A 23085-nucleotide genomic window follows, 5' to 3' on the forward strand; every position below is an offset into this window, starting at 1 on the left:
ACAAACAAAAAAAACCACAACTAACCCAACCTTCACACTCCATTATTGCATTTCTTTCAGCTCTACAGTGCACCCAGATATCCAGCCTGTAATTATCCATATAAAAGAGTTGAAAGTTTAGATTTCCCCACAGTTTGGTGGAAATTTATGCAGTTAAAACTTAGAAAAATGGTCAGATGACATGCCTAAGGTAAAGGCAACACTGATGTGAGGTATTCTGAAAAGACAGAGGAGGAAATGTATTTTATCTCAAACCCTAAAGCTCTAACCTTGCAAAGCAGATGGATCTGCCTGTTTCTGTGTTTCTTACTGGCAAATACATCTTGCAAAGCTCGTGTCTGAACTGTTTGGGCCCAGTTAGAAAGTGACAGGCCCAATCAGCAACGAGAGGCGGTACTTCTTTCTTTCTTTACTTTTCTCTTTCTGTCTTCCTCTCATCTGTCCCTCATATGAATGCAGCGGTTCAATGTTTAGCGCCTGGAATGCAGACAGTGAATTGGCCGAGTGGCATCACGTGAGATGGCTTAACCCACATGCAATTGGTCTGTGCATTTCCTGAGCTGCAAAACCAGTACGGTAAATCCTAGAAAGCTGCACTGGTTAAAATAAAAGCTCCCCGTCAAATCTAAAGTTCCCTTTTAATCTAATGATTGTTGCTCTGGGTCCAGGTCTGTCAGCCTATAAACTTTTAAGCCCCCCCTGTATACAGAAGTGGCAGCATGATGGGCTTTAGGTCATGTTATGCATAAACTTGTGCAATCTTTTGTTAGCATCCTGTTTAAGATCATTTTACAACATAACTGTACCGTAAGTCAACTGAACTTTGTTTCATTGATCTTTAACAATTACAAATCGGTGTTACTTTAAGAAAAAGGTCAAAATGTAACATTTGCATGTGCCGCAGACACATTGTGTTGCATGTTGTGGAAATACAAATACTCAAAAAGGTTGCAGTTCCTTTGGAAAGTGCATGATAAAAAACGGACAGAGTTGAGGCTCGTCTCACATCGTCTAGAAAATTGTTCCATAAAGGGTTGAGAGGAGAAGAAACGAGAGCAAAGACTGTGGTAGCAAACTTCAACAAAACACCCTGGATGCCTTTACTTGTGCAGAAAGTCCCCTGCTGTGAATGAATGCCCTCTACCAGAGAAGTAGCTGCCATTTCATTTTATTTGTTAGGGAAACTCCTGATCTGAATCAACAACTAAGCAAGAGAAAAACCCTAACGGCACATAAACTACACACAACACTTGTAAGACAAACACCTTCTTTCTTTTCATAAGATAATAAATCCTGACAGCAATCGCAGAAACGGCCCATCTTTGTGATCGCCTCTGTCCAAACAGACCTGTAAATGATCCAAAGAGAGGAGAGCAAACATGATGATGGCTTTCTGTAAACAGCCTCTTCACCTGCATGAAGGCAGAAAAGAAAACAGCAGATGTTCACAGAGCTCCATAAGTGGTGTGAAAAAAGCCAGAAGGGTCTCTCACAACCTGCTAAACCCTGAGAACGCGTTCAGTCAGCCTGTATGTGCTGCATAAACACATTCTAGAGGTCTTTACAGCAGTCAGTGAATGCTAAAAAGAAAAATACTCAATCATGACACACATCTGGATGGAATCAACACAATTAGAGACCCGGACGCACACACAGCCAGCCCATAATGTAAACATAGATACAGTAGCCGAGCGCATTACCTGTGCAATCCCATGTGAGGTTACAGGTTCCCCAAGCAGAAAATGGAATTTGCAGCCCTCAAGCGAAGACAGGATTATTACAAGAATGTATTTGAAATGTTTGGCTTATGATGTAGCAGAGGTGGCTGATATGACCGGAAATTTACACCATATCACTGTAGGCGTTTCTGTTCTATGCTGTAACAGTATAATATCACAGTATCATAGAATATTAAGGGATCATGCATTTAAAATCATCTTCAAGTACCACAATCCCTGTCTCCTCCAAAACCAACCTGTCATCTGACACTAGACTCATGTTTGTGAGTGATATCTAGTAGGCTTAAGACCAGTTGAATCTGTGGTTTGGTTTTATTTCTCTCCTGAATCGTCTAATTAAACAGTCCCTGTTCTGATATGGCTGTTTCATCATAAAAGCGTTCAAACAACACAGCACCTGGGGACTTCAATTTAATGCAGTAAGCATATAAAGAGACAGTGTTTACAGCAGCTCCTTTGACCACTATCAGAGCCACAGCCTTCATTTTTATGAGACTTGACCCTTAATAGGCAGACACATCTAAAAGTTGAACAAAATTAAATAAAATAGTTTCTTTTCTCTAATAGGTCTAGGCTACATTAATGCAATTCAATTCTTTTTCAAAATACACACACATTTACTTGTGAGAAGAATGTCAGAATTCTGAGGCCATGTTTACACAGAGACAATAACGATATATTGCCATTTCGTTTTGAAAAAGTTTTCCAATAAGACGGGATCGTTTTAGGAAATATCTGCGTAAGCATGAAACCACTGGAAATGACTGAAAACGGCTGTAGTGCATATGCCAAGCCTGTACGAGGCGCTGTATTGCTGCCACGGAAATGCACCACAAGAGAAGAAGAACATCATAGAAAACTGACACTAGCTTTCCTCTAGTTGCCCTTCTGGTTGTTCTCTGCACTGGATTTAAGAAAATATGGTGTGTGTGTTTCGCGGTGGTGGTAAAGGAGCATCAGATTTTGTTGTAAAAGCCATAACAAGCTAATCTGACACGACAGATGGGTTTGTTTTACACATCCAACTGGGAAAGCTTCAATAGGAAATGTTTGAGAAAAGGCAGAGGCTTTGGAAAAAACTCGGAGTGTGATTGTCTGAACATTCTGTCCGTCACATCTCTACGGGCCAATCAGAGCAACAAAACATGTGATGTAGCCGCTATCGAGCTGCACGTGCGCAGCTACTGAGGAATAACGTGAAACATGGCGACTATAGATATGTTAGTACTCGACTTTTGTCGTTTTTGAAAAGAAAACAACTCACTGCTTTTCTGTGTTCTTATTTTATTATTATTATTTTTTAAAGATTTATTTTTGGGTATTTATTAGATAGAGGAGGACAGTGGATAGAGTCAGAAACAGGGTCAAGAGTGGGGGTGAGACATGCAGTTAAGGGCCTCATGCCGGATTCGAACCCGTGCCACCTGCGTATATGGGGAGCGCCTTTAACCACTAGGCCACCTGCTCCCCCTTTGTTCTTCTTTCTTTTTCTTTTGACAAAGAAATGTTGTCCAGTTCTGAAAAAAATGGCGCTTTAGCAGCATCCACGCTAATCTCTTCCTCCATAACTGCACCAGCTCTTAATGCTGCTTGTTTACGTCACAACTCTGCTGCGCCTGAAAGCACTGCCCCTCGTCACTGATTGGTCCCACTTTCTAACCGGGCCCAAACGGTTCAGATGGGAGCTTTGCAAGCTGGATTCTCCAGTGAAAAACAAGGAAATGAGTGTATCCATCTGCTTCGTAAGGGTAATAACAAGCTCAGTAGCTTCTGCAACACAAACACAACCATTTAGTCTACCATTATAGTTCTGGCCGAACCCATGCAGGCGCCTTAAGGGAGCTACACTGTGTGACGTAATTGTTTCAAGAAAGATGTGAATAGCCGTCCACACAGAGACAAAACGGTAGTCATTTACGGATTTATGCACTCCGGGACCAGTTTTCAAAAAGTATCGTTTACAGTCACCCAAAACGCCTTTTCAGTGTGGATGTAACGCCGATACGACAAAAAACTTTAGCGTATATGCCTGAATTCGTCTCCGTGTGAACGGGGCCTGAAATTAAAGTCAGCATTTTAACTTCTTTTTCTTACAAGTAAAAAAAAAAAAAATTGTCTCAATTTTTCAAGCAAAATCACACAAAAACGGTCTGGAAAACTGACAAAGGGTGTCTTGTGGGGGGTAAGGGAACGAACTGCTAAATATGCTCGTGTCCCAACTTTTTTGTCCATGTTGTAGAAATGTGTATATATTTCAACAAAGCTGCTAGTTTGTGTTTTAATTGTCAGTCGTAGTCATAGGTTGAAAATTACTTGCAAATCAATGTTTTCTGTAATTTTATATTTTACCTAATGTCCCAACTTTTTTGAATTTTGTTATGTATTTTGACCAAAGTATGACACAGACAGTTTTTCTAGACTAAAAGAGGCTGCGCCACAAGGTGGATGATATGTCACCTGTAAGTGAAAATGCAGAAGGCTGAGGCTAACTCTGAGCTGCTGTCCATCACAGATCCCTTTGTTACGCTGCTCTAATTCACTAGTCCACTGAGGCTGCTGGGTCCAGCTAGCCATGGCATCAGTTTTGCCTCATTTGTGCACTAGAGCCAAACTGGTGATGACCATGCATGTATCAGAAATCCATTTCTTGGCAGATAAAAACACTAATGGCAGCACTGAGACCAGTTTAGTGCTGACCACTATGATGTTGTGATCTGTTATTCTGAAAACATCTGTTACAGTATTCACAGACACAGGGAGCTGCTTCCAGATCTCCTTAATTAAAGTCTGCGGTCCCTCCAGAGTCCAAGCTGAAATTGGCTCCGGCTACTTTTCTGATTTCACCTACTTACACGTTTGGTGCTGATCGCTCCCAATTCTGCCTGTTCCCTTTGAGGACTGATGATTACAAATTAACTCAATACTCTCACAACCCACGTCATGCTTTTGGCTTCACGATACCGGAGCATTTCATTTACATGAAAATAATTTCTGCTTCACGGCAAATCCCAAAACAGAATGAAGTCAGCAAAAGCAATTTAAGCAGAGCATTAATGAGCTTGCCATAAATTATTGTGTGCTGTTAGATATAAATATACACGGTGTAAATAGGCAGTGAAATGAATGTATTTCCTCGGAGGAAATGATTGAATATGAATACTAACAAGAGAAGACAGGACTTGCCCCAAAAACTTCAGAGGCAGCGACGGCCGCTGAGAGGGAAATGTGAGCCACTCTGCCACTCAGGCATCAATTTTACATCTCTCTCTGGAGCACCAGGTCTCCCTCAAAATGATTTTAAGCCAGAAAATAGCTTTCTCAGACCCATCACCCATGGCAATGGATTATAATATCGGCATCTTTTCCCCAGTATTGAAGTCAAAATCTTCACACATCAAACAGCTATATTACTTTGTGTAATGGGAGGTTTTGCATAGAGAACAGTTTGCTGTGGGCGACTGTTTATGCTGTTGCTGGAGGGCAAAGAGTTCTCACATTATAGGCTGGATGTTTATTTCTGCAGGAAGACGACAGTAGCCACACTTCCAGTGTAATCACACTTATTGCTCGTTTACTTTTGCTGTGATTCTGATGATAAAATGATGCATTACAGTATGTCCCATCGTGCAGCATTGCACGATCACTGTCCACACTACATCCGTTCTGTATTTCTATGCCACCTAGCCTTTTTATTTGATATGCAGACTAAAGCAAGAGTGGTGCTTTGTGTTGGCCAGCCTTTGGCAGCTTCGAACAAACAGTGTTGTCTCTGAATTGATGCAAGCAACATTTCAAGCATGGATATGGAAATAATTAATACGTCTCAACATTGCAAAACAAGCTAACAAGCTTATTTGAGTGAGGAAAGTGAAAGAAAATCAAGTAAATATATACCTAGGGCCCAGCAGTTTCCACAACGGAATCACAAACAGAAATGGAGAATTTCCCAACAGAAATGGAATTTACTTTAAAATACAGGAATACGTCTGATACTGCTTAAAATTCAGGTACTAGTATCACTGAAGAAGAACCAAAGGACCCACTGCAGCAGCTAAGAATGGTGGCTGTGTGACAGTTTTTCTCTGAATGTGATCATTAAAATGCCTTCCAGACCGGCGCTGTCGTACACAACAAGAAGTGAGAGTTTATCAAAAGTTAAATCATTTTTGAAGCATAAATTATTTCCTCTTACATGTTTCTGAAGCTAGTTGTTGTGTCTTCTTATTGACGCTTTTGATGTCTTTGAATCCCTTGCGGCAGCATTTTCAGCGAGGCTGGAACTCGTGTGACTTTTTGGGACTTTAATGATTAAATCCACACCAGTAAACCTGATATTGAATGTCTTTTTATCCATTTTAGTCCCATTATGATCATTTTTTACCACTAGCTTGAATGCTAACCATCATAATGTTTACCCTTTGTGAGGGTTTGTCAGCCAATAGCAGGCTGTTCCTTAATCATGCTGCCCAAAGAGAGTGTAATGGAGAGATAGAGAGAGCCTGTGATTCAGATTCACCGAGATGCTGTACTTTAGAGCCCTGCGTGGGGCTGTTTTCTTCATCCCACTCCCGCTGCATTTCTGACCATTATCGCCCGCACCCGCAACGTGTGTGTTACACTCCCGCAAAACCCTGAGAATTCATGCCCGCACAATAACAGAGATGCATTGATTTTGTGTCTCCTCCCGTCACGCAGGAGAAAACACGTCATTTTATAGGCTGTTAATAGAGATTGAGACCGGGTGTTGTTCCGGCGGTAAAGGGGAAACAAAAGTGTGACGGAATACATCAAAAACGAAAAACAGTGCCTTGTGCAAACACAGGCCAAGTAGATCATGTGAGTGCAAACAACCTATTAATCTAAATCATTAAGAAAAGAATCAGCTGCAGAAAAGCACATCCAATCGCCCATCGACGGAGAGCGTCTCTCTCCCTCAGTCTCTCTCTGAGCAGCAGCTTAAACATTACTACCTTTCACAACACAAAAACCTGCTTTTTCAGTGTATGAATCTGTACTTGTCTTGTCTGTTAGTATTCAGTAGTAGATAATCTGTTATTCCATCAGAGCTTGTCTGCAGAAACAAAACTTGTCAGACTCGTCTTGTTTTCTTTTCTGTTGTAAAGACCTTGTTTGAGCTTCTTTTCTACATCATTTGGTGACTCCATCATCCTGTCGCTTGGCTACATCCAGATCCCGCAGTGTTTTTTTTCAGCCGCCTGTTCCCTCCTGCAGCAAAGTTCAAACTGCCTACTCCCACGAATGCAGCCCTCTACTGTACATTATGATTCTATTTGTTGAGCCATATAGGTCTGAAATAATTTTCTAGTCTGCACAGTCAGTCAAGAAAGTTCACACTGGCATTGGATCAGTACTCGGTATCGGCCAATACCCAACACCTTGGTATCAGAATCGGTAAATAGTCTCTACAGCAGGGGGCATCAACCACATTTGCACAAGGGCCAGATTTAGTTTTGGCAGAAACCCTGGGGGCCAGACTTTTAAGTAAACAAAAATTAGATAAATATTTTTGTCTGATTAACATATTATTGTGCATCAGGCCACAAAAAGCCAGGCCTACCCACAGAGTTGTCAGGGCCCCATGGCCCTCCCCAATCGTGATTTAGCACTAGTATTAACTCATTTTTGACATTTTTAACCCTTTTTTGATACTTTTGCCCCTTTTGCCTCTTTAACCCAGTTTTTACATTCTTTAACACTTTTTTGAACCACTTTTCCTGCATGTTTAACCCCCTTGGCGTCACTCTTTAATCCATTTTTTGCCACTTCTCTTCTTTTTTTGCCACTTTTAACCCCTTGTCATTACTTTTTTGCTACTTTTTAACCAATTTTTGCCTCTTTTCACCCATATTGCCAATATTTAAACATTTTTTTGAAACTTTCTCACTAACTATTGCCCCTGTGTGCCACTCTTTAACACATTTTCACTACTTTGCCAGGTTATTTTTGCTATATTTCGGCCCCTTCTCGCCCCTTTTTGATAGTTTAACCCAATTTTTGCCATTCTTCAAACCCTTTTAAATCACATTTTCTGCATATTTTATCCCCTTTGTGCCACTATTTTATCCATTTTTGCAACTTTTCTTGTACTTTGCGAGTTTTTCACCCATGTTCATTGCCTTTTTGCACTTTTTTGCCATTTTTAACCAATCTTTGATACTTCTTTCCCCCTTTTAGCAATTTTTTGCCCCATTTTACCATTTTTTCATCACTTTTCCTGTCAATTGTTGTCACTTTGTGCCACTCCACAACCCATTTTGCCACTTTTCACCCATTTTTGGCACTCTCTAACCCCTTTTCAGCACTTCATGTAAGTCATTCTAAAACTATTTAAATATGAATCATTTTTGGGGTGGATTTACAAGCCAACAGCATCTTCTTTTCCTCCTTTTCTGAATTTAATGATCCTCTGGGGGCCAGACAGAAAGCTTTTGGGGGCCTGATATGGCCCCCGGGCCACCAGTTGATGATCAGTGCTCTACAGGATATCATGGGAGTTGACCTAATTGGACTGAAATGCTGCTATCATGATAGAAAGATTGAATTTATTGGTAGAATATTCTGGGCATGACAGAATGCATGGCACAAACCCTCACCCACTCTTCTTCCAGATGTTATAATCCTGTCAAAACAAATGCAAATCTGGCAAATGCTACATAGTAGGGGTTTTAGAAAATATTGGTACACTAAATATCGCAGCATTTAAAGGTGTGATACTGTATCAATTTTTACAATGTTGTATCAATAATTTATTAATAAATAATTGACTTTGTTGGTACTGTGATGTAATTTTGACCTCCGATCACTAGTTGGCAGCAGACGTTCAGTCATTTGACTCTTCCTTCCTCTCCTCTTTTTAGACGAGATCATGCAAGTCTTCCAGCCTGAGTGAGCCGTTGGCTTGTGCCTACCTACAGTCTATCTGCTGATGTTGAATTATATGGAGACTACGCTGATGCTAATTAGGAGCACAGCACTAAAAGCAGAGACTGCACCACATTAAAGAGTGTTTGTTGTGTTCACATATATTCAAACAGACCAGGCCAATGGGCAGCAGCCCTGCAGTTTCAGAGCTACTCCTCTAAATGAGCCAAGCATTGAAATACCATCCTAATATCTACAAATGTGCAAAGATGTGTGAAAATACCCCCGCTCTTCTAAGCACATTTTAACAGTTTCATGTCTTTGAGATGTTGCTTGCTCGGCAGGTCTGATTTGAGCTCCGTCTGTTAACGTATGCTTGCAGCAAAGTTAAAAAATATATTCAGCATCTGTTGCAGAAGGGTGACAGCAGACCTCATTTAAAGACTCCATCACTCCGGAAGTACAGCTCCACAGTTACACCCACAGCCAGGCAGGAACAGAGCAGATCTTTAACTCCCATGTCCTCAGATAAGAAGGCAGATTTGAGGCGAAGGCACAGGCTGTCTGCCCGCAGTTCCACTACATTTAATGCAGTCACTGGCTCCTCTTTCTGCTTTCAGCGCACACAACTGTATATTTTATGCAGTCATCTCTCTCGGCCCCTCTCACAGCACACTCACACATGCTCTCTCCCCTGTCGCTCTCTATTCACACAGTGACCTTCAGCTGAGTGAGAAAACAGCCTCAGCAACTTCTTTACTCCACTGTTTAACATTCACATATAAATAAAAAATCCTGCAGCGTCCTTCAAGGGACGAGACGCCGCGGCCCCTCGGCGGTGAGAGTAAACTAATTATCCTTCAGGCCCTCAGAAGACATTGATACTGCATTCACAGCTCAATAACAGATTATGAAATGGTCTGAATATGGTGAAAGTAATGGACAGAATTCTCCGCTTATGGAAAGCATAAATGAAGAATCAGAGCTCAGCAGGATGCAACAGCTGAATTTTCTGCTCTGCCTGATATCAAATATTATGACTTTCCTGACATGACCTGCTGTGCTCTCCCTTTTAACCTGTCAAAATGCACTTTAATGCACAGTATGTAAATCCTGCCGCCAGGCAGCTCTCAGTCAAAACAATGATAGATGCTGACATGGAGAGAACTCAACCCTTCCTTTGTTTAAAATGAACCGACACATATAAATCCCTCGGTAAAATAAATGAAATAATGTTATGTTACAGTTTAAGTCTGTGCTATCATCTTACAATATTCTTACACCATCCATACTGAAGCCAGCTAATGTTTACTCTGCATTAGCTATCCACACAGTTTAAATGGTGTTAGACCCACTGGTGATAGTCCAGGCTCATGTTAGGGGGCTTTAAACGACTCTTGTTTACCTTCCAAACAACGTTAATCACGCCGCTCACTCCCTTTCTGAGGATTTATTAGTGTCTGCAGAGACATTAACACCACAAAGAAAGTGTTTGTGGAGTCACAAAATTTAAAGCCATAAATATTTGGTTAGAAAATAAAGGTGACTGCGTAGATGCCTGTTTGAAACGATGCAAACTGAGGCGACGTGCCAAGAAAAACTTCTTGCTTTAAATCAAATATTTCTTCCTAGTGGGGCTGTGGTTATAAATCTGAAGGATTTGGGAGTTGTTGCACTCACACCCGCGGGGGTAGCAGGGGGTTACTGATTACCCAGTGTCACAATGGGGAGGGGCCCTGGAGATTTCTGCAATAAAACGTGGTTTTATTTATGTTTTTTAGTGATTAGTGTCATCACTGAATCAAAGTCTCATCACTGAATTAAAATAAAAGACTGGGGGGCTCCTTCTCCTCCCTTTAAAGAGTCTAAATGGTGTAGTCCAGTGCTGCAAAATAATGCAAGTAAATTTCTTTTTACCGTAGTAAAAATGCTGCTCATAAATAGATATTTGTAAAAATGACGTAACATTTGTTGCTTGGCTAGCCGGTTAAGGGGGGCCCTGTGTAATATTCTTTCTGGGGGACAAAAAATCCCTAGCTATGCCCCTGCTCAAACCTGAAATGGTTTTATACATTCTCAAACACAGACAGGAAGTAGAAAGAAGGGATATGCTTGCTATTTTATGTCCTGTTAGGATGCAGTGGTATTTTTTTTATTTGTCCCAAACCGCCCCATGACAAATAAAACTGAATTCTTTCTACAGTCTATGACCTGAATGGAGAAGAGAATTAAACACGACAGTATCAGCCCCCCAAATCTAGGTGGTTTTAACAACCAGTGAAGAAGAGGAAGAAGCAGGCATAACAAAACACACAAAGAAGAAAAGTCAGATTGGGCTGCAGAAGTAGAGGAATGGTGAGAACCAGCAGCTTCTTTCCCAGACCACCCTCTCTGCGATGTTTTCAAAAAACCTCCAGATAGAAGAGCAGAGAGGGTCGAGGACGTAAGCGAGGCTAATAAATTTTAAAGGATATAAAAGCAGAGCAACAGCTACAAGAGTGTTTTTAGCTTTAGGAGTTCTGTCTGACCATGTCACTATTAGCACGTCCCATCCTGTGTTTACTGATGAACATGAGTCAGGATTTCTACACTCTTTAGCCGGTGTTCTCCACCTCTATAGATTAGTGTATAGCCTTTTATATGCTGTTTACTAACCCCCATGTGACGCCGTCATGGCACACTGCATAAAACATGAATATGAAATAGTAAAAAGGCTCTAAAATACACACTTATTTTGCTTTTTTTTCCTTCATTTTCCTCTTTATTCACGTTTAATAAAAAAACAGGCTGCACTATCACAGGTAGTTCTCAATATCATGAGAAGGATCAGCTACACTACTGTCAGCTGTAAAGTTATAAATGAGGGAAACCTAGACTGATGCACCAAACCCATACCGAACCGTGACCCCAAAACCGAGGTACCAACCAAACCATGACCTCTGTGAACCACTACACCTCCTGTGTTTGTATGTCCCTGTTCTCAAAGAGTCCTTTTATGACACATTTGCCATTTTTGTGAATGGAGAAAAGAGATGGGTGGGGTGAGGGTGATTTTCCTTTTTTTTTCATTTGTTTGAATGTTAAGTACTTTGTGCTACATTGTTTTGCATGCAAAGTGCTTTATAAATGAAGTTTGACTGTTTTACATTTAAGGCCCAGCTACCGCACATCCTGCACCATGTGAGCTAGGGTATGGTGCCTAAAGTGAGTGCACTCATGGTCTGTTCAAAGCTTTGAGGGAGTTGGAAGAAGACATCAGTACAGGGAAGTATTACTCAGTACTTACTCAGAGTGGAAATCCCGGAGAAATGCCAGAAAGTACAGCAACAGAACAGCAGCTTTCAGTAATCGCTCCTGATGTGGCTCGTCCTGGTGGTCCCATAAATCTAAACTCGTAACTACTGTGTGGCAGGTAATATGCCTTGTTGGTGTAAAAAAAATTCTGGACAATGAAGGTACAGAGGTGGGCGACTGAAGAGCTGCGGTGGTCCATAGGAATCTTAGAGCCGGAATCTTAAGTTATTTGTAAATTGTTGTTGTTGTTATTGATGTATGTGCCAAAGGCTGGTGTGCCTTATGCTCTCTGGACAGGCTCATCTTCTATAATAGAGAGCTGTTTATGGTGCCTGTTTGTGTATGTTTGATTGTTCGTTGTTCTGATTTGGGTTTTATTTTGGAGGTCATTTGTAGAGACTTTCTTTTAAGTATGACATACACTAGACTTTTTAACTACCCCTCTTTTGATCTACTGTAGGGCTTTCCTGCACAAGATTGTAATTCAACTCCCTCTGAGTTCTTTAATTTAGCTTTCGTTAGACTTTCTCAATTGGTTGCAGGTCAGAAACAACTTCCCGTTTTAAGATGTTCTGCCCTCTTGTCTGATAAAGGTCAAAAGTGCCACAACTTTCAAATTCATGACTGCTTTTGCATTTTCCTGGAACTTGAGTTGGACATGTGGCCCTCCAAAGCACCGGTCTTGTGAAATAGATGTATGAAGCAGTTTCTCATTGCATTCATTACAAGCAAGGGATGAACACGAGGATCAGTGATCTTGACCTCCAAACAGTAGTTAGTTCTTCCTATTGTCAGTGAAGAGTTGGTCAAAGTTTGACAAAAGTACCTCAAAGCATTCTTGAGATATTGCATTTAAAAAAAAAAATGGCAAAGGCGGATGCACGGACAACAGAAAACATTTCCAACCTCTGGCTACACCACTGTGGAGGCATAAAAATGAAGGATTTGTCTGGCTTTGAACTGTCTCGGAAATATTTGAGGTGATATAACTTTAACTAGAACAATATAACAGGTTAGCTCAGACATTTCATTGCAAAACTCTACATATTATGCCTTTCATGCCCCCTGTTTGTCTGCATTAATCTGTCTGTATAGGTGCAGGTGTAAACCGTGGAATCCGGTCATATGAGGTCAGCCGTCCTTATTCAGCTGGTGTTGGAGTTTTACTTTGTGTTCGGAGTGAGCTCGGCTCCACTCTGTCTCCACTGTGGTATTCCCGCCACATCACAGGTGGAGGCAAAGAGCAACTGCACCCTGCTCTGAATGTTAACTCAGACAGAGACATTAGGAGGGGACTGTCCTTCATTCTCAGTCTGTTAACATAACACACTGTCATCTTTCATTTCAGCCGGCCTGCGCCACACATAATGAACAGGGAACGGCAGTTTGTGACAGCTGAAGAGCCCATCAGCTTCAATTTAAAAGAAATCAGAGAGCAATGAGTGGAGGACACTTTGAAATGTCCGGTTGGTTCTGATAAGGCACTGCACATAATAATTTCTGATAAAACCATGGAGTCAGATTTCTGGAGGACGCAGTCTCAGCATTATGACTCATGCCAGTTTATAAAGAGGCAACAAAACAAGCTGGAGTGGAGTTAAAGGTCTCGCTGCCCTTTATCCAAACTACATTTTCAGTTCCAGTGACAGCAGACACAGTGAAAAAGAATTCAGCCGCCTGACCATTACACCAGCAGGGACTGTAATGACATTATACTCAAATACATGTACTCTGATAAGGAGTTGGTCCCCCTTCTGCAGCTATAACAGCCTCCACTCTTCTTGGATGGCTTTCCACAACATTTTGGAGTGTTTCAGTGCCCATTCATTCTGTTGAGCATTTATGAGATCAGGTACTGATGTTGGACAAGAAGGTTTGGTTCGTAATTTTTGTTCCAGTTCATCCCAAAGGTGCTGGAAGGGGTTGAGGTGGGGATCTGTGCGAGCCAATCAAGTTCTTCAACACCAAACTCATCGAACCGTGTCTTGATAGTCCTTCTTGGTGCTCTGAGGCACAGTCATGTTGGAAGAGGGGCCTTCCCCACACAGCTGGAAGCATAGCATTGACCAAAATGTCCTGTTATGATGAAGTATTAAGACTGGCCTTCACTGGAGATAAAGGGTCTACAGCCTCATATCATTATCCCCCCTCCACCAATGCATCCTCTAAACCCAGGGTCCATTCAAATAGTCCATTTTGCTTAGGAAGGTTCCTGAGTGGAACAACCCAGAAGTATTTTAGTGTCGGCCATGATAAAGAACGCTGGAATTCTGTAACTGGTAAGGAAAGGAGCTTCATTACTTCCTTTATTCTCTCCTTTAGTCTAGGAAACACTGAAGCATCCTCTACCAAAGGAGAGATGAAAAGACGACCCACAATTCTTTGCGTGAACTTCATTTGAAGTGACGCACCATAATTGCACCGGCCTCTTGTTGCTGCTTGCATACATCACTACTCTGCCGCGCCAGAAAGTACTGCCCCTCGTTGCTGATTGGTCCTGTCCCTTTCTCACAAGTCCCAAATGTTTCAGACGGGAGCTTTGCAAGATGGATTCGCCAGTGAGAAGCAAGGAAACGGGCGTATCCATCTGCTTCGCAAGGTTAAAGGAAAGGTAGATAGGAGGTAATTTCAGGGACTTTTCGAGCGGACTGCTAGTCTTGCCTGACTGCCAAACGAAGCGTGAGCCGTCACTCCAGATGGTTGGCATTGGGCTTGGAGATGTGAGGCCTACATGCATCTACTCAGTCATTCATGAAGCTCCTGCAGCACAGACTTATGCTTACGTTAATGACAGTGGACGTTCAGAATTCTTCAGCTATGGACTCAGCATAGTCTTCTGTTTCATGGCTGAGTTGCTCCACTTTCGAATATGACTTACAGCTGATCCAGCAGAGATGAAATTTACGAAACAGTCTTATTGCAAAGGTGGCATCCATAGCAGTACCATGCTTTAACTGATTTTGTACACCTGAGGCAACAAGTCTGATTGAACACCTGAGTTCAATCAACAACAGGTGTGTCCAAACTCTTTGTCCATAAAGTGAATGGCCATGGACAAAAGTATTGGCACCCTTGGAATTTTTCCAGAAAATACACCATTTCTCCCAGAAATTGTTGCAATTACAAATGTTTTTGGTTTACACTGTTTATTGCCTTTATGTGTATTGGAGTAACACAAAAAATCTGAAGAAAAAAGACTAAATTGACATAATTTTACACAAAACTCAAAAAATGGGCCGGACAAAATGTTGGCACCCTTTTAAAACTGTGGGTAAATCATTTTATTTCAAGCATGTGATGTTCATTTAAACTCACCTGTGGCAGTAACAGGTGCTGGCGATCTAGAAATCACACCTGAAGCCAGTTAGAATGTCTAGAAGTTGACTCAACCTTTGTGTTGTGTGCCTGTGTGTGTCACACCAAGCATGGAGGAGAGAAAGAAGAGCCCAGAATTGTCTGAGGACTTAAGAAGCAAAATTTTGGAAAAATATGAACAATCTCAAGGTTACAAGACCATCTCCAGAGATCTAGAAATTCCTTTGTAATATATTCAAGAAGTTTATAACCCATGACACTGTGGCTAATCTCCCTGGACGTGGACGGAAGAGAAAAACTGAAAAAAGAATGCAACGCAGGATAGTTGGAATGGTGGATAAACATCCTCAGTCAACTTCCACACAAATTCAGGCTGTCCTGCAGACTCAGGGTGCAAAAGTGTCAGCTCGGACCATACGTGGTCATCTGAATGAGATGAAGCGCTATGGCAGGAGACAGAGGAGAACCCCACTGCTGACAAAGAGACATAAAAAAGCCAGACTGGAGTTTGCAAAAATGTACCTGAGTAAGCCTCAATCCTTCTGGGAGAACATTTTGTGGACAGATGAGACTAAGGTAGAGCTTTTTGGAAAAGCACGTCATTCTACTGTTTACAGAAAACAGAATGAGGCCTACAAAGAAAAGAACACAGTACCTACAGTCAAACATGGTGGAGGTTCAAGGATGTTTTAGGGTTGTTTTGCTGCCTCTGGCACTGGATGCATTGACTGTGTGCAAGGAATCATGAAATCTGGAGACTATCAAAAAATTGTGGGCCACAGTGTAGGGCCTAGTGTAAGAAAGCTGGGTCTGTGTCAGAGGTCATGGGTGTTCCAGCAGGACAATGACCTGAAACATACCTCAAAAAGCACCAAGAAATGGTTGGAGACAAAGCTGGAGAGTTCTGAAGTTGCCAGCAATGAGCCCGGATCTAAATCCCATTGAACACCTATGAAGAGATCTCAAAACTGCTGTTGCAAGAAGCACCCTATAAATCTGAGAGACCTGGAGCAGTTTGCAAATGAAGAGTGGTCCAAAATTCCAGTTGAGAGGTGTAAGAAGCTTGTTGATGGTTATAGAAAGAGATTGATTTTTTTTTTTTTTTTTTACCAAGGGTGTGCAACCAAATATTGAGTTGAGGGTGCCAATAATTTTGTCCGGCCCATTTTTTTCAGTTTTGTGTAACTTATGTCAATTTAGTCTTTTTTCTTCAGATTTTTTGTGTTGTTCCAATCCACATAAAGGCAATAAACACATGTATACCAAAAACATTTGTAATTATAACAATTTCTAGGAGAAATGGTGTATTTTCTGGAAAAATTCCAGGGTTGTCAATACTTTCATCCATGACTGTATGTACTGTAACTTTCAGGTACTTCACCTTTCTGTCTCGGTGCTACACCCCCATTAATATTCATAATAGCTCAAAATTCTTACTGTAAGTCATTAAAAATGAGCATGATGTTAGTCAAGGTTACTGCAGAGGGAAGGGAACATGCAAACATACATTTCAGGAGCAAACATTCAACACACAACTGTCCCTCCTTCCGCAACAATGTAGGTATAAATGAAATTTAATTTGCTGTAATAGCTCTGAGTGGTTAACATAATGCCTCTTACTTTATGTGTCCCTAACCACTAAACCAAGGAACTGAAAAATGTAGAAAAGAGAGCTACTGCCTTGCATTCTAATTATGACTCTCCTGTCATTAGTCGCCACATTAATGGATGCTATTTTAGTCTTCAATCGCCTTTGTTTCCACTCATCTTTGATTTTGTTGTTTTCGTGTTTGCAAAGGTTTCAGCATCAACTAAGCAATCCTCAAAAGGCAGTCTCTGCGAGCTGTGATTTCTTCCACAAATCGCAGCAAAGCTGACACATTCAGACTGGGAGCTTTAATGGATAAGTGATACACGCTATTAAACAAGCCCCAGGCTGGAATTCATGAAGCTTCTAGGAATAGAAGAACTGATCTGGGATCATGTGACCGTGTTCGCTCGACTGTAAGATATTTAATGCATTCCTGATCTGTGGTTGGATTTAGGTGAGATCTAAGCTCCGGGCGGGACGGGGGTGACATTGAGGGTTTCGAACGTCGGTGTTATAATGGTGAGCTGAATCCGCAGGGTGTCAACATCTGTGACAGCTTGGGAATCAGGGTCACAGGTCCCCGTGTCTGATCCACAGCTGCCTGCAGCTTTACATCCCACATATCGCTTTGTATTCAGACAGGCATCTGGCTCAACTCTTCAACCTCTCATATCACCGCCATATTCTGCTTATTGTTGCACTTTTTGAAGCGTTGACTGACTTCTAGTGGCAATACCAGAGCGTATAGGGAACATACCGTATAGAGCACAATCGAATTAGCAATTACATTAAAGCTGGGATTGAAATAGAAGGGGAGGCCTTGCAGCGTTCTCGATGTGGAGCGGGTTTGATGCAACAATCAGCAGAAACAGAGAACAAAGATGGGACGAAGACGTAACTGCTCAGAAATGAACATTTTGTTTGCTGGATTCATCTGCATTAATGAAAGTGATACATGATGAAAACATCCTTAATATGACAGTCTTAACTGAGTGTTCTTTTTATTTTCACTGCGGCGGTGCACAAATCATCTTCTGTATGTAACACAATGCATCGTGGGTAATCAGTAAACATCCTGCATGAAAAAAGCTTACCCACATTTTCCTCTTGCTCATGAATTTCCTCCATACAGTCACTCCAGAGGGGCAAACGTAGCTGCAGGGCATTTATTTTGCTTAGTTAAACAAATGGTGACAATGCTCAATGTGGCACTTATTTAAAAAGCACATACTGGGAAATGTAGGAAACTGATTACTAAGCTATGCATCCCGTTAGGAATGAACACTTCATTTGAGATGGAACATAAAAAACAGCTCTTAATTGAAGCACAAACAAATAGTAGCAGTTCTTCCAGAAAACAGGCAAAGATAATCACTTTTGACTTTGCCTGCAAATGCATACACCTACTGATTCAAACAATATATGCAGGATATTCTCACAGGCATTTACAACACAGATTGAGAATAAATCAGTGGATTAGTCTGCTGGATGTGCACAGATATTTGGGGACTGGGGGGGTTGGTTAACCACTGCACAGATGGGGGAATATTTGGCTAATGAATGATTGGTTTAGACTTAAACTGCTGTTATTTAAGCTTGTATGTAACCCACACCAAATTAGGAGACAGCCTTTTGATCTACAGTGACACTTTCAGCTGTTAATACTGGGAGGAATTTTCAAATAAGCCTGGGCTGATACTGAGCCGACTGGTGATTAACCTTTAGATACTGTTCAGGTCAAATCGGACCCATTTTTGCAGCAGTAAAACACTTTAAATATCATAACTGTGGCTTAAAGTTTAGTAACTTCCACATACAGTCATGGACGAAAATATTGGCATCCCTGGAATTTTTCCAGAAAATACACAATTTCTCCCAGAAATTGTTGCAATTACAAATGTTTTTGGTAAACATGTGTTTATTTCCTTCATGTGCATTGGAACAACACAAAAAATCTGAAGAAAAAAGACAAAATTGACATAATTTTACACAAAACTCAAAAATTGGGCCGGACAAAATTATTGGCACCCTTTTAAAACTGTGGGTAAATCATTTTATTTCAAGCATGTGATGCTCATTTAAACTCACCTGTGGCAGTAACAGGTGCTGGCAATCTAGAAATCACACCTGAAGCCAGTTAGAATGTCTAAAAGTTGACTCAACCTTTGTGTTGTGTGTCTGTGTGTGTCACACCAAGCATGGAGGAGAGAAAGAAGAGCCCAGAATTGTCTGAGGACTTAAGAAGCAAAATTTTGGAAAAATATGAACAATCTCAAGGTTACAAGACCATCTCCAGAGATCTAGAAATTCCTTTGTCCACTGTGTGTAATATATTCAAGAAGTTTATAACCCATGACACTGTGGCTAATCTCCCTGGATGTGGACGGAAGAGAAAAACTGACAAAAGAATGCAACGCAGGATAGTTGGAATGGTGGATAAAAATCCTCAGTCAACTTCCACACAAATTCAGGCTGTCCTGCAGACTCAGGGTGCAAAAGTGTCAGCTGGGACCATACGTGGTCATCTGAATGAGATGAAGCGCTATGGCAGGAGACTGAGGAGAACCCCACCGCTGACAAAGAGACATAAAAAAGCCAGACTGGAGTTTGCAAAAATGTACCTGAGTAAGCCTCAATCCTTCTGGGAGAACATTTTGAGGACAGATGAGACTAAGGTAGAGCTTTTTGGAAAAGCAGGTCATTCTACTGTTTACAGAAAACAGAATGAGGCCTACAAAAAAGAACACAGTACCTACAGTCAAACATGGTGGAGGTTCAAAGATGTTTTAGGGTTATTTTTCTGCCTCTGGCACTGTGTGCCTTGACTGTGTGCAGGGAATCAAGAAATCTGGAGACTATCAAAAAATTTTGGGCCCCAATGTAGGGCCTATTGTCAGGAAGCTGGGTCTGCATTAGAGGTCATGGGTGTTCCAGCAGGACAATGACCTGAAACATACCTCAAAAAGCACCAAGAAATGGTTAGAGACAAAGCTGGAGAGTTCTGAAGTGGCCAGCAATGAGCCCGGATCTAAATCCCATTGAACACCTATGAAGAGATCTCAAAACTGAAGCACCCTTCAAATCTGAGAGACCTGGAGCAGTTTGCAAAAGAAGAGTCCAAAATTCCAGTTGAGAGGTTTAAGAAGCTTGTTGATGGTTATAGGAAGAGATTGGTTTGAGGTTTTTTTTTTCCAAGGGTGTGTAACCAAATACTGAATTGAGGGTGCCAGTAATTTTGTCCGGCCCATTTTTTCAGTTCTGTGTAAAATTATGTCAATTTAGTCTTTTTTCTTCAGATTTTTTGTGTTGTTCCAATGCACATAAAGGCAATAAACACATGTATACCAAAAACATTTGTAATTGCAACAATTTCTGGGAGAAATGGTGTATTTTCTGGAAAAATTCCAGGGATGCCAATATTTTCATCCATGACTGTATGCAAACCAGAGACCATACGCTATATGGCCCCACCTTTAAAGGCAGTGATATTCAAGTGTGGTTTTGGAGCCACATGTGGCTCTTTCCTTATTATTTGTGGCTCTTTTATGTCTGAATTTGAAATTTTTTTCTCCCAGAAAACTTTAAAAAACGGGGAAACTTGACCTCAGACGTTGATCATATTAATCAGTTTGTTTCCTAGACTTATAGAAAGCTTTAACTGTCAAACATAATCGTCCCACTTTTGCCCTTTTTCACCTATTTGTGCCACTTTCTACCCATTTAAGCTACCTTTGCCATTAAAAACAACTTTTTTCCCTACTATTGTTGCCAATTTTTGCCACTTTCTTTTTTGCCACTTTTCGCCCATTTAATCTACCTTTAACCATTAAGTACCCCGTTTTTCCCATTTCTGCCCATTTTTGACACTTCTTTCTGATACTTTTTGCCCATTTTTTACACTTCTTTCTGATAATTTTTCCCATTTTTGCCGCTTTTGGCCCATTTTTGGCCCTGTACACAATTTTTTGCCAAGTTTCATCCATTTAATCTACCTTTTACCATTAAGTACCCCATTTTCCCATGTTTGCCCATTTTTGACACTTCTTTCTGATACTTTTTCCCATTTTTGCCACTTTTGTCCCATTTTTTGCCCATTTAAGCTACTTTTTGCCATTAAATACCACCTGTTTCCTATTTTTCACATTATTTGCTACTCCTGACTGCTTTTTGCACATTTTAATCACTTTTCTCTCGCTTTTTTTGCCACTTTTGGGCCAGTTTTTGCCACTTTACACCATTTTTCACCACTTTTCACTCGTTTAAGCTACCTTTTGCCATTAAATACCACCTGCATCCTCATTTTTGCCCATTTCTGCAACTTCTTTTTGCCACTTTTATCCCATGTTTGCCCTATTTGACCACTCTTGGCTGCTTTTTGCCCCTTTTAGTCACTTTTCTCTCATTTTTTGCAGCTCCTGCCCCTTTTTTTTTTTTGCATATTTAAGTACATGTATTTGAATACAATGTCATTATAGTTGCTGCTGGTGTACAGGTGAGGTGGCTGAATACTTCTGTCTTTAGTGTAACATGGCAGGGTCGGTATAGGCCACTGATCTCTTCATCTCTTATCCATAAGATTGGGGGTTTGAGCTCCAGCTCCTGTAGTCACATGTCAATACATCCTTGGACAATACACCTGTTTGCATGGAGCACCTTGTCCAGTTTGGGTCAGATCAAGTCGTAAGGATGCCAGAGTTAACTGATCTCCAGCTTCATTCACAAGACACTTCTGTATGATTTTAGTTGGACTTCCATGTGTGACTTCCATGTATTTTGAAAGTCTATTTTGAGTCGAACAAACACAATAAACCAACTTTTTCTAACTAATAGAATGACTCAGATTTATTAGAATTGTAAGAACAGATTAGAACAGGTCTCTTTAGGTACAGTTGGTTGATCAGAGGTCAGGGGTTCTAGCTTTTGCAGTCACATATGAAAGAGTTCTTGGGTAAGATACTTAACCTTTATTTGCTCCCACTGCTGCGTCAGTGGTGCTTAAAGATGCATGAATCATAGCTGCCAAACTAAATTAAAACTGTTAATCACACTTAAGAGAAAACACTATCCTCAATTAAACACTTTCTAAATTATGAATGGCTTGTTTTTGGAGAGAGAAAATCCATTTCCTAAAATTCTCCTTCCCTTGTGCACCTCCCTGCAGTGACTAAAAAGAAAACACTAGAACTGTGTCTAAAAGGACTTTAGTGGAAAAGTGTTGTGTTCTTTGAAGTTGTTAAAATCACCCATGAGCCTGTCTGAACATTTTTAAAGACTAAACTAGAGCATATCGACATAGGCACAGCATTTTTGGCCCCCATGTGTTTTAAGGTGAGTCTGTGAGACAGACCGCAGGAGTAGTGTGTTGGATCTCAGTGAAGTAGTTGGTAAGTCCATGTGAATAAGTTCTGTGAAGTGTTCAGGGGCCTGACTGTGAAGTGCTCAAACTTAATCCTGTCAGCCACGGGGAGCCGGTGTAGAGATTTCAGTGTGGGGGAGATGTGAGAGTTTGTTTGGCCAGGTGAGAACTCGGCGTTCTGGGTTGACTGTGGGCCATGTGAGGGGAGGAGGCTGCTAACTGGTGGTATGTCCAACTGTGAAAACAGCTCTGTACATTTCATCCATGCATGCTCTTAGGTTTACTTTTGGTATTAATGCAATATAGCAATACCATTTGTTTATTTTAGTATCCACAGGCAGTCGTGCTGCACGATTCTGTGCAATTGCAATTAAACTGGACAATATTGCAAGTTGCTGTTATGATTATGATAGAATACAGAAATGGTATCACCAGCCTACTTGCTGAGTCATCAATGAAACTCAGAATGACAGTTCTCACGTGTATTTTTCTAAACTCAAAACATACAAATACTAAGTTGTATTGTTGTAGTACTCGAGAATGGTCTTGGTCTTGAGACTGGTCTCAAGGACACAGTTTGAATATCTTGGTCTTGTCTCGGACTTGAGAACATTTTTACTTGTCTTGTCTGGGATTTTATAACAACACCAGTCGAGAACAGCACTGATCTACTACTCTTCGACTTCTTTAATGTAATAATAGGGAGAAACACTTGCTGAAACAATAGCTTCACCTGCAAAAACTCAGACATCAGTCCATCTTATTTCTAGTCAGAAATGCCTCTGAACACTTACTTTAGGCCACATTCAGCTGACAAATCTAGATAAACATCTCATTTTCAGATATTTAAAATAACTCCAGACTTGTCAGTGGCTTTTAAATACATACAAGGATTTATTTTGACAAAA

The sequence above is a fragment of the Cheilinus undulatus genome, linkage group 9, assembly GCF_018320785.1.
Source record: "Cheilinus undulatus linkage group 9, ASM1832078v1, whole genome shotgun sequence".
Lineage (NCBI taxonomy): Eukaryota > Metazoa > Chordata > Actinopteri > Labriformes > Labridae > Cheilinus > Cheilinus undulatus.